The 15,118-nt window shown below is 39.4% G+C and overlaps 1 long non-coding RNA gene across 1 annotated transcript; it reads left to right on the forward strand.

Annotated features, from left to right (window-relative positions):
* The first annotated feature begins 473 nt into the window (after window positions 1-473).
* Window positions 474-6,163, forward strand: LOC143418760 (uncharacterized). Its single transcript, XR_013098777.1, has 3 exons — window positions 474-539; window positions 5,555-5,608; window positions 6,043-6,163. It is a non-coding gene; the product is annotated as an uncharacterized LOC143418760 (long non-coding RNA).
* Window positions 6,164-15,118: the final 8,955 nt, after the last annotated feature.

Genomic DNA, 15,118 nt, shown 5'->3' on the forward strand with positions numbered 1-15,118 from the left:
GTGGGTGGAGATAGGCCTCCAAACCTTGGAGGGCCTGAGGTGTCCCCAGAGAGGTGGCGTCTGATACCCAACCTGACATATAGACACAGACATACAGGCACACACAGACACAAACATCCATTCCCACCCTCATGCTCTCATATGCACTCACTCCACACTCAACCAGCGTGGAGACAGACATAAAGAGACGCTGTACACACAATCACACTCCCCAAGCGTACTCTACAAACCGGGTCTAGGTACCCTTGCCCCTGGAGGGGGGAATTGCACCCAGACCCAGTTGGTGTTACCCTTTTCCCTGCGGTGGGGAGAGGCAGACCACCCCGACTCCGCAGCAGCAGGGAGGCCCCACACCCCAGACCGCAGTCGGACGGCCAACTCCTCCTACTAGCCCTCCCGCTCCAGCAGGCCGCAGAGAATGGGGGTGGGGGAAGACTCCAAACCTCCCTCCACCCGCTCATTGTAGTGTTGATGCATATGTGTTCTAAGGTGCAATTAAAACCCAGGAGGGCATGGAGCTACCTGCCAAGGAGCAGCAGGTAAGCGCATAGTCCCTCCTGCTAACATGTAGCTATGCTTGTTAACATGAACATGTAGGTACTCGAGTATGCGGTATGAGGCAATTCTAAATACCCTCATGGAAGTAGTCAGAGCTGCATATGGAATGTGTAGCATTTTGTTATCTCTTTTCTCCTGTTTTTGTATGTCAGGCTCTGTGGTTTTAAGCTTTGGTTTGACCTTGGAGGTATAGGCTGAATAAGCCACATGCCCATAAATCTCACAAATTCTGCTGGAAAAAAGACAAGTAATAAATACTTGCATTAGCTTTTAAAAGCTATGAAAAATGGAGTTTCACTTCTATATTGTGTAAAATGCACAAATGATTCACCTTTGGCTCCTTGAGAAAATATGCAATGAAGTTGCAAAGTTTTATTGTTGCTCAGGAGGCTCATGTTCCTCACACCCACAACCAGGACTACATTTACATATGCACTTATGAGCCTACAAACATCATGACATTCAGAGGTGTAAAATGGAAGAGAAAAACAATATTCATGGCCAGAGCCTGTACATTCCTATTGGGTTAAAGTAGCAAATAAAACATAATCTGCTTCACCATACAAACCAGTGAAAGCTGCTGAATAAGGTCTAATTTGCTCATGATACCTATGCGCTGGTTGGAGTGCTTTCACAGCATGAATCTGCCCCCCTGAGAAGAAGCTGCTGGAGCCACCATGTCTGCAGATTGCACAGGACAACAGGAGCAACATGTCAGGATCAAACTGCATGATAGGAGTCTGATAATGGCTTTAGTCCAACAGACAGTGTGTCAGAAGCATGAGCGAGCATAGACCATGACATTTATCCTCTGGAGACAAAGCTTGATGAAGATTAAAGCACTCCTTTTTTCTTTTTCACTACTCTCCCTAGTCAGAGTGTAGCCTACTCAATCAAAATCATTTGTAGTTGCCAGAAGATCGCAAAAAGCAGTTTGTAACAGCTAACAAGTTATATTATGTCACAATATGTCTAAAATGCCAAGTTTTAATGAATACATAGAAATCAAACTTTTTTTGTGCATGCCTACACCCATCATACTCATCACTAGATTTGAAGGTGGTAAAGAGTGATGACATCTCCAGTCAGCTCTGACTTTAATTGGAGGGGGAAACTGCCTGTAGGTCCCATAAGGTCTGTTTGACCACTGAAAAACAAGCATAAGAGGGTGATTTTGAGGTCAACTTGGAGCTTTTTTTTAACCTCCTGTAACCTGATCTTAGTGTGAAGCACTTTGTGATTTTTATCTGTAAAATGTGCTATATAAATAAATTTTACTTACTTACTTACATGCAAAGTGTCACTGCTGAATGGCAGGTTTTATTGCCACTGCTTAAACCCTGACTAACTGCTTTGCCTCTCCCCATCTTTGTGCTAAACTGAGATAGCTACTTGCTGAAGAAGTGTCAAATTTAGGGTCATGACAGTGGCACTGGTATTCATATTTCTTGTGAAATAGTAAAATGATATTGAATGGTAGGGTCACATGGTGTGTAAGAGGGAGAAAAAAAACTACAGGCTGGTTTTCTGTGGTTGCCAGTTTGTTTGTAATTGGTAAATCATTTGTTTTTGCAGCTTGTACTATTATCATTCAGGTCCGCCCACTTTCATCTGTCCTGCAGCCCTTCGTGCATTTCTTGATCACACGAGTCCAGACTCACCGGTTCACCTGTTCTCTGTAAAAATGTCTGAAATGTTTCAGTAGTCTTGTCATGTTACTATGATCCCAGATCCTTAAGTGTGTTAAAAACCAGAAAGAAAAAGTAAATCAATGTCAGAATTTTAATATTACATGTAAGACTATCTTAACACGAACTTGGCTTTTGCAGTGTGTGGATGTTGCAGCACACACCTCTAGTTATGGCTGTGGCATATCTTTAAATTATAAGTTGTTAGGGGTTTTTTTTATAGCTGACATTAACTGTGGGGATTTTTTAAGCCTCAAGGGTTCTTTAAAGTCATGAAACTCCTGCACAACCTCAGTTGCATTATTTCAAAGACACTTGATCTATTATTGCATTTTTTCCATCCATTTACACATGGTTTTATTGCACTAAAATATTTTCCAGTTGCATATCGGGAAAAATGTTTCCCCTCCTATGACTCTATCTGCAACAAACAAGTCCTCTTTGTTCTGTTTCAGCTTAGCAGCAACACCATTCAGCAGACCATGACTTTCTTAACTTGCTGAGAAACTACACCAGGAGTTTGTTATCTTAGCTGGCGTACATTTCTCCAGACATGTCTTTGATTAAATAGCTGTATTTTTCAGTCATTCTCCAAGCTAGCGCTAAAGGTCCTTCTTCATTACAGACACCAGCACACTTGCACTCTGACCCAGGTTGTTTTTTCATCAGCCCTTTCGTATGCTGTAGCTGGAAGATGGGCATCTGCAGCATGAATCTTTTACCAAATCAGGCTAGCATAGCGTGCATAAACAGTAGTAAAACTTTAGAACTTATAATTTGTACAACCACTCTTTGCATTTGTTACTCCCTTATTAAGGTTTATGCAGAGCACCGACCAGGATCTACTCATGCAGCAGTGTTTTAAAGTGCAAAAAAGAATCTTATGCTGTACTCCAGGTATTGTTAGCAATACCAATGGCTAGGAAGCAACACACTGACAACCTAGCAAGACATTTTCAACCTACTGATTCTGGAATATGGTCATAAGTGGGACATCATTCCCAGCCTTAACACTCAAGATGTAGCATAAAGGTTCCCCTCTTTGGCTGTTTGCTTCACCTGGCATATTTAAATGGATTTGAGCAGAGGCAAAATAAGGTTTTCTGGACATAGACAAGACTTATGACCCTAAACTTAATAGGGTGTTGTATGTATGTAAAGTGCAGTGCTGGACGATGGGTGGCACGGTGGTCAGCACTGTTGATTCACAGTAGAAAACTATGAAACTCTGAGGCCTTCTCTGTGGGAGTCTCTATGCTCTCATTGTGGCTGTGTGGGTTTAGTTCCTCAATCCAAAGACATGCACCTTAGGTTGCATAGCAATTCCAAATTGGCCGTGGCTACAAGTTAGATGTAGTGCATAGAATAACTAAATGTATTGGTAAATTCCAGTCCATTTCCATAAAGTCAAGTTTATTTTTGATGGAATGTTTGAGACCAGGAACACGCTGTTTACTTTACATGGAACCTCGTGCATTTTTTGGTGCCCATATTATCAGGTTAGGGAAGCCACAAGGTCTGCATGACTGGGTCTCACCATAAATATAAAGTAAAACACCTGGTAAGTTATTTAACCATGTATGTTATTAGATCAGAATCAGGACTGTCTGTGGATACCACACGTTTGAGCCACAGCAGTTCAGTGAGGTGGCCTGCCACGCACAGTTTAAAGGGTACAAACCCTGCTTATAAGGTTTCACATTTTCTGATGAGTTTAAAAGACCACACCTCCCAGTGCAGCATCTTTGAGTTCAGCAGATTCTGTAGTTCTGCTGGCTTCATCATACTGTGACCTTCAGCTTTTTCATTTGAATATCCCAGTCTGTAGTCTGAGCTGTGGTGGGAACATTTTGCTGATTTGAATCACTTAATTCAGTTTAAAGCTCTGTAGCTGTTGTGTCTCATTGTAATGGATTAGCCTATACAATGTGCACAAAGGTAATTGCTCTCATACTGACTTTTTAAATAGGCTTTTAATGAGTAAATAAAGCACAGTGACTCACAGATGAACATGGTCCTTTATAAGTCACCATTGAGGGAAGCTCACTGGTGATTCATTTCAGTCAGCTGAACAAAGACAAAAGACACAAATCCATCCACAAATGCAGTCCAGATGCAGTGGAGTGTTTTTAACAAACACGTGTTTGGAAATGTAAAAAACAAAAACAAATAAACCAGCGAGGATTGTGATGAGGTAATGGAGATCAGGTGTGGTGAATCACATTAACTGATTCACCTCCTGTTTGGAGGAGGTGGGCGGACTGAGGGAATCCAGAAAGGCAGGGAATGTCGGAAAAACAGGGAGGGACCCTGATGCATTAGCATTTTAACAATTTTGGGAAGACGGTGCATGATATAAAGTGGCGCACAATACGGTTTCAGGTGCAATTCATAACAGAATGTTGTAATGAAAAGATGATTGTCCTAGGAGTACAATACGTCATTTACTGAGTACTTTAGAGCTGTGCTCATCACTTTCAAGTAGCACCAACAGGAAACCTACACCCCCACCTTCAAGACAAGTGGTAATTTCATATCCCACTTGTCTTGGTGCCTGTGCTGTGAGGGAAGCTCAGTATAGCCAGGATATCATTTCCTTATTTGGTTTTTCTTACATTACCTTATCAACTCAATAAATCAACTTGTGGTCTCCCAGTGCATGCTCTTTCCCAGTGCACGTTTGCGCAGAAAATCCAAAGAGGTTTCACAGTGCAAATGAATAATACTGGATTAAAGTTGGTGAGCTTTAGACACTGTGGTCAGTAGGACTGGAAAGATAGCAAAATGTCAGCTATAAAAGTGTAGAGCTAGGGATGTCCTGTTGAATTATATTACTATTTAAGGCCTAACATGGCTTTAGAGTTGCCATAAGACTGTATGCTGTATGCTATCAGCACACGCTTGATTTTGGACATGTTTACTGATGCCACGTTAGTATAACAAACCCAAAGTATTAACAAAGAACAACTAATTAATTGTAAAGTGTTTTATCCTAATGTCATTTCATCCAAAATTGTGAAATTACAAGAAAGGGCCTCAAAATCTGACTTTTTGCTGGGTTGACTGAATGGAATATTAGCTTAATATTACATTACGGCATGTAGTTGTCTGGCCTGTTTAAGCAATGTTATCCACTCTGAGTGTTAGCTAGTATGATAAAATGACTAAATTAACAACAATCAGAGAAATAGCTATTTTTTTGTGATATATGGCTATAAATATAGAGTCAGAGAGAATATCTGAAAAAGTCTATAAAAGAATGTTTTTGGGCTTTTCTGTTGAATGTTAGCCTCTGTATTATGTCACAGGTCAGCTGATGGCCAAAGCAGACGGGAGTTGGACTCAAATGAGACTGAAACCATGTAAGTTTAAAATACGCAACCAACTCTGAATGTGTGCTATCATACTGACCATGTATTACTATAGTAGAATATAATGATTGCACAAATTCATAGTCACTAATGACACTTGTCACTAGTGCTGGGAGATGCTGCAAATTTTGGTATAGATCTGATACCAAGTAAATTAAGAACAGTATTGCCGATACCGATACCGATACTTTTAACCTAAGGGCGCTTGTGTAGAGGAGAGGAGTCTGTCTTGATGTATTCTGTCATTTAAATCTGCCATAGGCTATAAAGAATTAACGTGATGATATTTCTTCATTTTAAAAAAAAAGATAAAAATGTATTTAACACAGTTCAGTGGGATACAGTGGGGTTAGGTTAATTGGGGATTCGAAATTGTCTGTAGATGTGAATGTGAGTGAAACTGACTGGCTGTCTCTCTGTGTTAGACCTGCCACAGACTGGCGACCTGTCATCGTGGAATTGCAAAAGAGAATGATGGACAGTGGGATACATACTGGACTTTGAGGATAGAAACAAAGTATCGATTCACTTGCGGTAGTATTGATCCGATACTGATACCAGTGTTGGTATCGATACAATCGATATTTGGATTGATCTGCCCACCTCTACTCATCACGTTTTGTTTAACAACAACAACAACAACTAATAATTTCCATAATTTAAGTTGAACAATAAAAAAACCCTGTAAATGCATTATGAGATAATGCATTTACAGGTGCCTACACAGGTGTGTCCAACATTTTCTGCCTTTTCTCTCTCCTAACACTTCTCAACACCACAGGATCCACAGGAGGATTTAGTGGAGGCTGAAGACTCTCTACAGTAAGACAGTATGCTGACCTTGGGTTTTTCAAGTATTACCCGCTTATTATTTGTGTTGTTTCACACAAATGTGAAAGTGTGAATATTTCATGTTTAAAGTATTACCAGAGAAATGTATTTCCTTTTGAAACACTTATCCTCATGCTAGTCCTCTTAATTATTTTGCTGCCAGTTGACATCACTGATTGTCACCTCTCAGTCTCCTTCTGACCTATCAGAAAGTCTTACATTTAAAAGTTGATTTAATTTCTCAATTACAAAATCAATCTCACACATCCTGTACATCACCTACTCTGGAGCAGGTTAGTTTTGCAGCAGAAGTTGCCCTTGTAGTGTACAGTCTACTCTGGTAAGCACCAAATCCATTTGTTAAGTGAGAAAACCCAGTGTTAAACCTGAAGTAACCCCTCCAAGCCCCTAATCCTGTTTCGAAGTACAAAACTCTGTTTTGGCTGCTTACACTAATATTTCTCAAAAAGCTGAAATGTGACCTGGAAACATCCCAGTGTGTAACAGAGGGTGTGTAACTGATTTAACAATAACAGTTTTGTCAGCAGTCTGACCACAGCCAGCCAGACATGTGCAGACTGAATCCATGCTATTTAAAGAACACTGAATGTAGAACTTCGTAATTATGATTATTATTGTTTGAAACATGTATGTTTTGGAAAAACCCGAAGTTCCTCCTCAGAATAGTTGATGGTAGACTGACTCATTAGACAGCTGTCTGTTGCCTTCAGTTCCTCCTTAACAAAAGAAAAAAAATAAATAAAATGAAAAAGAGGGATATTAAGAGTCAGGACTGACTCCTAATTCCTCAAGTTTAAATATAAAACAGCTTGTTAGGATATCATGAAGTGAAACTCAGACAAAGCAGTCTGAGATATGTTTCACTTGGGTTTTTTTTTTTCTCATCAGAGAATTAAGCAAACCAGCAAAAAATAATAATACTTTGGTTTTAATTAAATAACACCAGTTCTCAACAGCAGTCACTGCAAATGTGTTATATTGTAAGTTTATACCACACAATATTAGTATCAGAACCCTACTGACTACATGATCCTCTATGAGCAAAAACCTGGCAAAGGTGGGGAGAAAAAACTCCTTTTAAACAGGAAGAGATCACCAGCATACCCAGGCTCAGACAGAGGCAGCCATCTGTTGTGACTGGTTGGAGCTTGAAAGACTATGAACAACATCCAAGTCAAAATCCAAACTACGAGAGCAGAAATAAGAGGTGCACGCAAAAAGTCTTGGGTAAATGCATGGGGTGAGACAAAGAGGGAATTGAGAAGAAGTGTTAAGGGCTTCATGGGAAGACCTGCAGTCAGAGCACATATCTGATTATGGATGTGACAGTTTTGACAACAGGAACTCAAACTCAGAATAGGAGCTGGTTTAACAGGAGACGGGCCTGAAAACTAAAAGCTCCATCTCCCATTGTGCTTATAGAAACCAGAACTATATGTATGGAAAATGATTTTCAGCTCAATTCTGGATTTGACAGGGAGCCACTGAGGAGCAGTTAATAAAGGGGAAATGTTCATGTCTTTCTGGTTCTTGTTAGTGCTCTCTGTTTTTTGGATCTACTGAAGGTTTTCCAAAGAGAACAACAAAAAATGACAGTACTGTAGACATATGTCTGTGAAGGTTCTCAGTCATCCAGGTCATCGTAGTCAAAGGAGCTTGCAAAGAAAACCGTCTGGACTTCTTTAAGTTACATGAAGACGTTTCACCTCTCATCCGAGAGGCTTCTTCAGTTCTAAGGTTCTAACGTCTGGACTTCTTTAAGTCCAGACGCTTTTCTTTGCAAGCTCCTTTGAGTACTGTAGACAGTATCATTTGTCAGTAACGACATACTAATTATTTTAACAATACATCGAAGACTAAATCTAAGATAACTGTTTAATGTGTGAGTTAAAGGACATATCCTGATCAACACACTGACTCCAAGGTTCCTCACAATGGTGCTGGAGGCCAGTTCAATGCCTATTAAAGTATATTTCTGAGATTTTGGGAGCAAATGCAATGACTTCATTTTGCTTTGTCTAAGTCTAAGCATTGGTATACCATCATCTTGAACCAAGTGTTGCAGAATAAGCACTATGTTATAATAACTTCACAAACTATAGAAACAGATATAATGTTTAACTTGTCTTAAACCAAATATCCACTTATACAACTCACAGGAGAAACACTGTTAATTCAGGGAAGGGAAGGTGCACAGATGCATACTATTACGGTGGTCAGGATATAGTACTAAAATGAAAGCACAGTACATAAATGATAGTCTATACAATGGTACAGAAGGGATTTGTAGATATGTTGTAGAAATGAACAGCACGTTTTATATTTACAGCACATTTTATAGATTGTTTGGCCCCACTGGATATTTGACTGGTGCTCTTTTAATATCACCATGTAGCATCTTTGTCTTAAGCAATGCTTAGAAAGCAGAAATCAGGAAATGATCAATTTTTTAAATTTTATTTAACAATATCATGACATTTTCATTACTGTATAGTGGGATTGGGGTGAGTTATTCATATGAGTCAACATGTTAACTTACACACTTTCCTGCACTTAATTCTTTATCAATACCTAGTTGACCAATAACCAAATTCATATACCATAGTAGTTTATAAAAATCAACAATGTGAAAAGTGACATGCTATAAACAGTTTGAAAATCTATAACACTGAACATTTATTTGGTATTTACTCATGTTAAAGTAATGACTTTTTTAACTACCCACAGGAATGTTGGAAATCAGGATGTTTTTTTTCCATAAGCTGAAAAGCCCAGAACAACCTCAGCGTGAGTCATTACAGATCAGAGGCACAGTAATGCCTGAAAAATTAAGAATAAAATGATGGTCAGCTTTTTTTTTTTGGTGCTATTTGGTGCATGTTTGATATTTTCCTTTTCGTTGTGGGGAGAAATGAACCAGCTTCGTACGACAACCATGAGTCAATGAAGCTGTCTGTTCATCAAGGGAAGTATGGTCATTTTTAAAACTGTCTGCATCTAGCTGGCAGAGGAAATCGGTAAAGGAAGTTCATCAGTCATCTTGTCCAAAATCCCTTTGGTCCACTTTGTCGCCTGTTACCCTGTGTGATTGCTGTTGAGACTGGACAAAAATGACAGGATACCCAAAGGAGGAAAGGTCCTCCTGTCCATCTAACGTTCACACCAATTACCCGTTGCACCCTTTGTTTGGCTGCGTTAGATGCATATCGTGTTTTTTTTATCTAGAACATTGTCTTTTATGAACACTGGCAAGAGGACTTTCCTGAACTTTCAGGAAAGGGGAAGTTTGTGTACAATAATTTTGTTTCTTATTCACTAAAACAAACAAATAGCCAGTGAAAAGTGAAAGAAAGCTAAACAATAAAACCCCAACAATCAGACGACCCTCTGTTAGCAAGTACTTGGTGACAATATAATGGAAAACTCCCTTTTAACAGAATAAAAACCTTCAGCAGAACCAACATCAGGGAGGGGCAGCCAAGACACACTGTGGGAGAGAGCCAGAGATTAATAGTAACTAATAATAATTAAATGCAAAATGGTTTCTAAACACAAGTAAAAAATGCATCACTGGAAGCTTCCAGTCTGGCCTATTTTAGCGCAAGGTTCAGCATCAGCTGATCCAGCCCAAACTATTTGCTTCATCTAAAAGGAAAGTTTTAAGCCTAAAGGTTCCACAGAAGAGAGGAGTCAAAGATGAAGGCTCTGCCTCCTAATCTACAACTATTCATTCATATCTCATGTTGTTGAGCTAATGAGCCAAATTACAGGAGACCACATTATGACAATCCAGAGGACCACAGAAGTAAGTTCACTATGCAACACCATTGCTTTGTACTTGGAAGTTACTTTTGACATTGCAATCTTGCATCTACATTTAGTGTAAACAGAAGGAAAGATTCATGCCAGATTACACTAAAATACAGACTCACATCCTTATTGAGGATCACATCTTTTAATAGCAAGCATAAATGAGAGTAACTAACAGGGCTGGAATAATCCAGAGAATGTTCCACCTTTAGTTAATAAATAATTAGGTCCAATAGGTATTTTAATGCAAAACAGCCTGCTGTCAAGAAAAATACATTTTCATGGGCTCCAGCCTGGCAGTCCTCATAGCTGATGCCACACAGGCAGTTAATGGTTCAGCCAAATAAAACAAATACCAAATATACCAAATATAACAACTAATATAACAAAAAAAAAAACAAAAAAAAAGGTACAGATGCTGTAAAACATAAAACTACAGTTTTTATTACATTTTTATTTTAAAAACGTACATCTGTATGACGTGTTAGTACTTGTAAGTTATCTGGTTATGCATCTCACAAAAAATAGAAGATGTTTATATTGTCCAGGTTATACAGAAAAGTAAATGCAGGTAAAACTGGACAGTTTTACTGTGGTGCACAGTTTACAGTGATGGGCGTTGCACTGTGGTGATGTTTTGGGGTAATTTTCTGGTCACACCTCCAGTGCCTTTTTAGCTTCATTTAGCACATTTAGGACATCAGCAGGTAGTTTTATTTCAGTGAACAACAATGCTGTAACAGTACCAGTGCTTTTTGTATTCTGGGAAGTTAATAGAAAGCCAAACTTAAAGCTTGTTGTGTTCTACAATAGTTTTCAAACACCCAGTGTAAACCTGGCTGAATTGCCTGAAAGGAGGTTTTTTTTTTTAAATTGTCTGTTAAATGCTCTGACTGTTGTTCAACAACATTAAATGACTGTATTTAAATTGTTAGGTGTATCCTAGACATGCTAAGAAATATTCAATTTGCAGCTCAGTTTTAGCCTTAATGTCTAGACACTTGTGAATCACCAAATCAGTGCTTTGCGCTGAGGGAATTCACCACCTGCTGAAGCAAGTAGATGCGGTTTATATTGAATGTGTAGTAACTTGGCAATTGTGTAATAAGAGATAATCCCACCTGTTATAGATTATTTGTAATTCATCAGATTTTTCTTTTCTGTGTAACAAACTGAGCTCTGCTCTGTCCATTTCCATTCCTGGTTTCCAGACAGAACATCTGGTCCCCAGAACTACTGACTACGCCTTTCATTTTTCTACCAACAAACCACTGTGAGAGGTTTTTCCTGTGTGTGTGTGTGTGTGTGTGTGTGTGTGTGTGTGTGTGTGTGTGTGTGTGTGTGTGTGTGTGTGTGTGTGAGAGAGAGAGTGCGTGAGTGCGCGCGCGCGCATCCCAAATCCCAAAGCTAACATCCGAAGCTAGTAGATCCCAGCTGATAGTTCAGCGGTTCGCTCTGATGGCATCACAATCCAGAGACAGGAAGTCGGTGGATGAGTATGTGGAAACACACAAACACACACACAGCTGACAAAGAGAGAAAGTATGGACTTGATGTGCTTTTAAACCTCAAAGAATCACTGGTGTTCATCAGTTTTGATGGTTTTATGTCATTCAAAGCTTTATACTAAAACACAGACACAAGAAAAAAAAAAAAGACCCTTACAGCCCTGCTGTTGTATTTAATCTAAGAGTACAAGCTGTACCGTAGTAACAAAAATATAACCATAAGGAATTGTACCAATTTAACAGCTCTACACCACATTTGGCATGTTTGGCTTTTCATAACCTACAATTACCAGCTGAACTGGCACATGGGAGGACTTTGCTCTCAGGGCTTTCTGCCTGTCAGACTTAAGAGATTTTTAATAGTGCTGAATGTGTCCATTCAAACTCAAACCAAGATAATTTTTCTGAATCAAATCAAGTATTTTGATGCCTAACCCTAACTGTGACGGAAAACTTTATTCTTCTAATAGCAATAAAGGTTGCTATTGATTTCACTGAAGCTTGTTGCCCAGAGATTGAATTCTGGAAACTATTGTGATTCCTTTAATGCCATCATTGGGTCAAAATTAAAATTTATTAGCTTTTATGACCAAATACCTATGAAAATGATTAAAATCAGATGTATTTTTTAGTGTTTAGCTCAAACAAGAAGGAGATTGCATATTATATAAGATAGTACAGCACTTGAACAGTTTGTTTAGCATTTTGTAATTTATTTTATTTCCTTGATCCCAGTAAAATGAGCTATCCATACATTACCCAGCACAAAAAAAATATTTAAAACTACTGTTACAATCAGGAAATATGTGCGCTGCACTGTGCAAATGTTCGTGAACCAAAATGAATCTGGATTAAGAAGGTAGTGCAGTCTGCATCGTATCTACCTACCTGTCACACCCCCATTTCACAACATGAGGAAACAGCTTTACCTGGAGGTGAATTGGAGAAAGTGGTGAAGGTGTTTTGAGAAAGAAACCTGCAGCACTACGCCAAATAAAGCAGGACAAAATCTCTTTTTTTTGTCACAGTACAATATGAGCCACACTCCACTTTTCCAGATTTTACTGGAAATGTGTTCTTGTAATAGCTTATAAAAAGCACTACATGTACATGGAAGTGTTGAAGTATAGTGACCACAGCACACAAACTATTCCAGGAATTTTGTCCACTTTATCACTGATGCAGTCAAACTTGATAATCACAGTCTAAAGATCACAGGCAAACCTCCCCGAAGAGGGAGGAAGAAGAAAATCTAAGGGTAAGCAAGAGCAGAAGTGGGAGATGTTCTACAGTAACATTTAATCTTATCTCATTTGTTTATAAAGTCGTTCCAGTGCATGCGTCAGTTTTCTGGAAGCTGCAAGGATGGGAAATGGGAAGGCAGAAAAAAGAGAAAACTATTCCTTTTCATTCCACACAGGGTGGGAGACATAATGGTTTAATGGAAGTGAAGTAATGAGATCATTTCTAGAATAACAGCGACTGAGAACAGTTTTCCTTTTTTTCCTTTTTTTTCTTTTCTTTTTTAAACAAAACAATCAGACTCTGTTTCAACCAATTTCTTTGTTTCTATTCTTTACTCCCTTGACTGTTACAAAACATTCTGTACAATTCCAGATCTGGGAAATTTTTCCTGAATCGTATCTGAGGTGTTTTCAATAATCCGAGGGCTAAAGGAAATGAAAATGTTACCTGGTGGGCTGGTGTGTTTGCTGTGTGGACCCAAAAGTAGACACAAGAGAGAGGTAAAGAGGGAAATGGAAACACCTGGGGAAACACAGCTGATAAAAATCAACATGATGCCAGAGGGGAAGCAAAACTAAACACACTGAACATGGAAACACAAGACTTTCAAAATAAAGCAGGAAACACAAAGAGAAGTAAAACGGGACACACATAGGAAGGGGGAAACGGGCAACACCAAAATAATAAACAAAACAAAGCTAAACTGATTAAATAATAACTGAATAAAGACAGTATGACCTCCTTAACTTACTCAAAAACAGGAGAAAACGGGTGATTAAAAGAAACGGCAGCTCATTCCTACCCACTCCACTTCCTCAACTGTCACCAAGTGACCGCAGCCAGCGGCTGCCACAGGTGTACTGCTTGGACGTTGGGAGAAACACAAGAACCTCTCTCGCCGCAGCGCTCCAGCCTCCATTTAATGGGCGGGTCCTCCAGCTGGAACCAGTCACTCCTGAGCTTGATTGCACAAAACAAAGACATACAATGCAGGTTCGTAACATGGGCATACATGGCATGGCTCTGGCCTGGGAGCTCCTTGTCATTGTATGTTTATATGTGGGAAGCTGGAAGTGGTGAAGGCAGCAGGAAGTGCCAATCAGGCCTCACTGACAACAGATCATACTTTAATTAGGTATAATGAAAGGGTGAGCTGGGGTAGAAGTGGGTTGCAAAGCATCTTGCAGATGCACAGCAGCTGTAGGCAGGCTAAAGCTGCTTTCTTTCTTTCTTTCTTTGTTTCCAATACCACAATAAGGCCATGCTGCTTGAAATATCTTAACCCTGCAATGTCAAGTGTGTCATATTTTATACATGTGGTTTCTAGACCTGTACATTATAATTTTCCATTAAAAAACCTGAATAAATTGCACAATATATTGTTATGCAATACACAAAACAGCCAGTTTTAGCAAAAAATATGTAAATAAAACCTCCATGCATCCATCCATCTATCCAGGGTCATGAGGGGGCTGGAGCTTTTTCCAGCAACTACAGTGTGAGAGAAGGGGTACATTATGGTTCAGGCTTTACAGGGTTAAAGTTAGATTTCTTCTTTTTCTCATCTTTGCTGCTTAATCCCACAGACAGAAAACTAGCAGAAAAGGTTTCAATTTTTAATCAGTTCCAGCCTCTACAGTTTGAGCGCAGCACACATCTGGCATTTCCAAAGCCATAAAATACCCTAAACACACGCAAACTCTGTCTGACCTTTTGTCTCTGTGTGTGAAGATGAGCAAAAGTCGATAATGATAATTTAAGGTTATCATAAAATGTGTCTGTGTGCTTGTGCGAGTGTGTGTGTGTGTGCGAGGGGTTTACAGCATGTGAATTCACAGCCACAGAAGGGTGTGTGCTGAAGGGTGGGACACCGTATGAGGTACTGCGCGCGTAGGTGTTTAATTAAGAAGATTTGTTGTAATCTGTTCTCAGACTTCACAAATAATAAATCACACATGAGCAAGAAAGACGAGTTGGGTAAGAGTTAGTTTGTTCCCTCAGTGGAAATGCTGTTATAGCACTTACTGCCAGCAAGTGGAGACCTCAAGTGACTTCATCCACACTGAAAAAGTATGTGAAAAAGTGC

This window comes from Maylandia zebra, linkage group LG5 (genome assembly GCF_041146795.1).
Source record: "Maylandia zebra isolate NMK-2024a linkage group LG5, Mzebra_GT3a, whole genome shotgun sequence".
NCBI classification, from domain to species: Eukaryota; Metazoa; Chordata; class Actinopteri; order Cichliformes; family Cichlidae; genus Maylandia; species Maylandia zebra.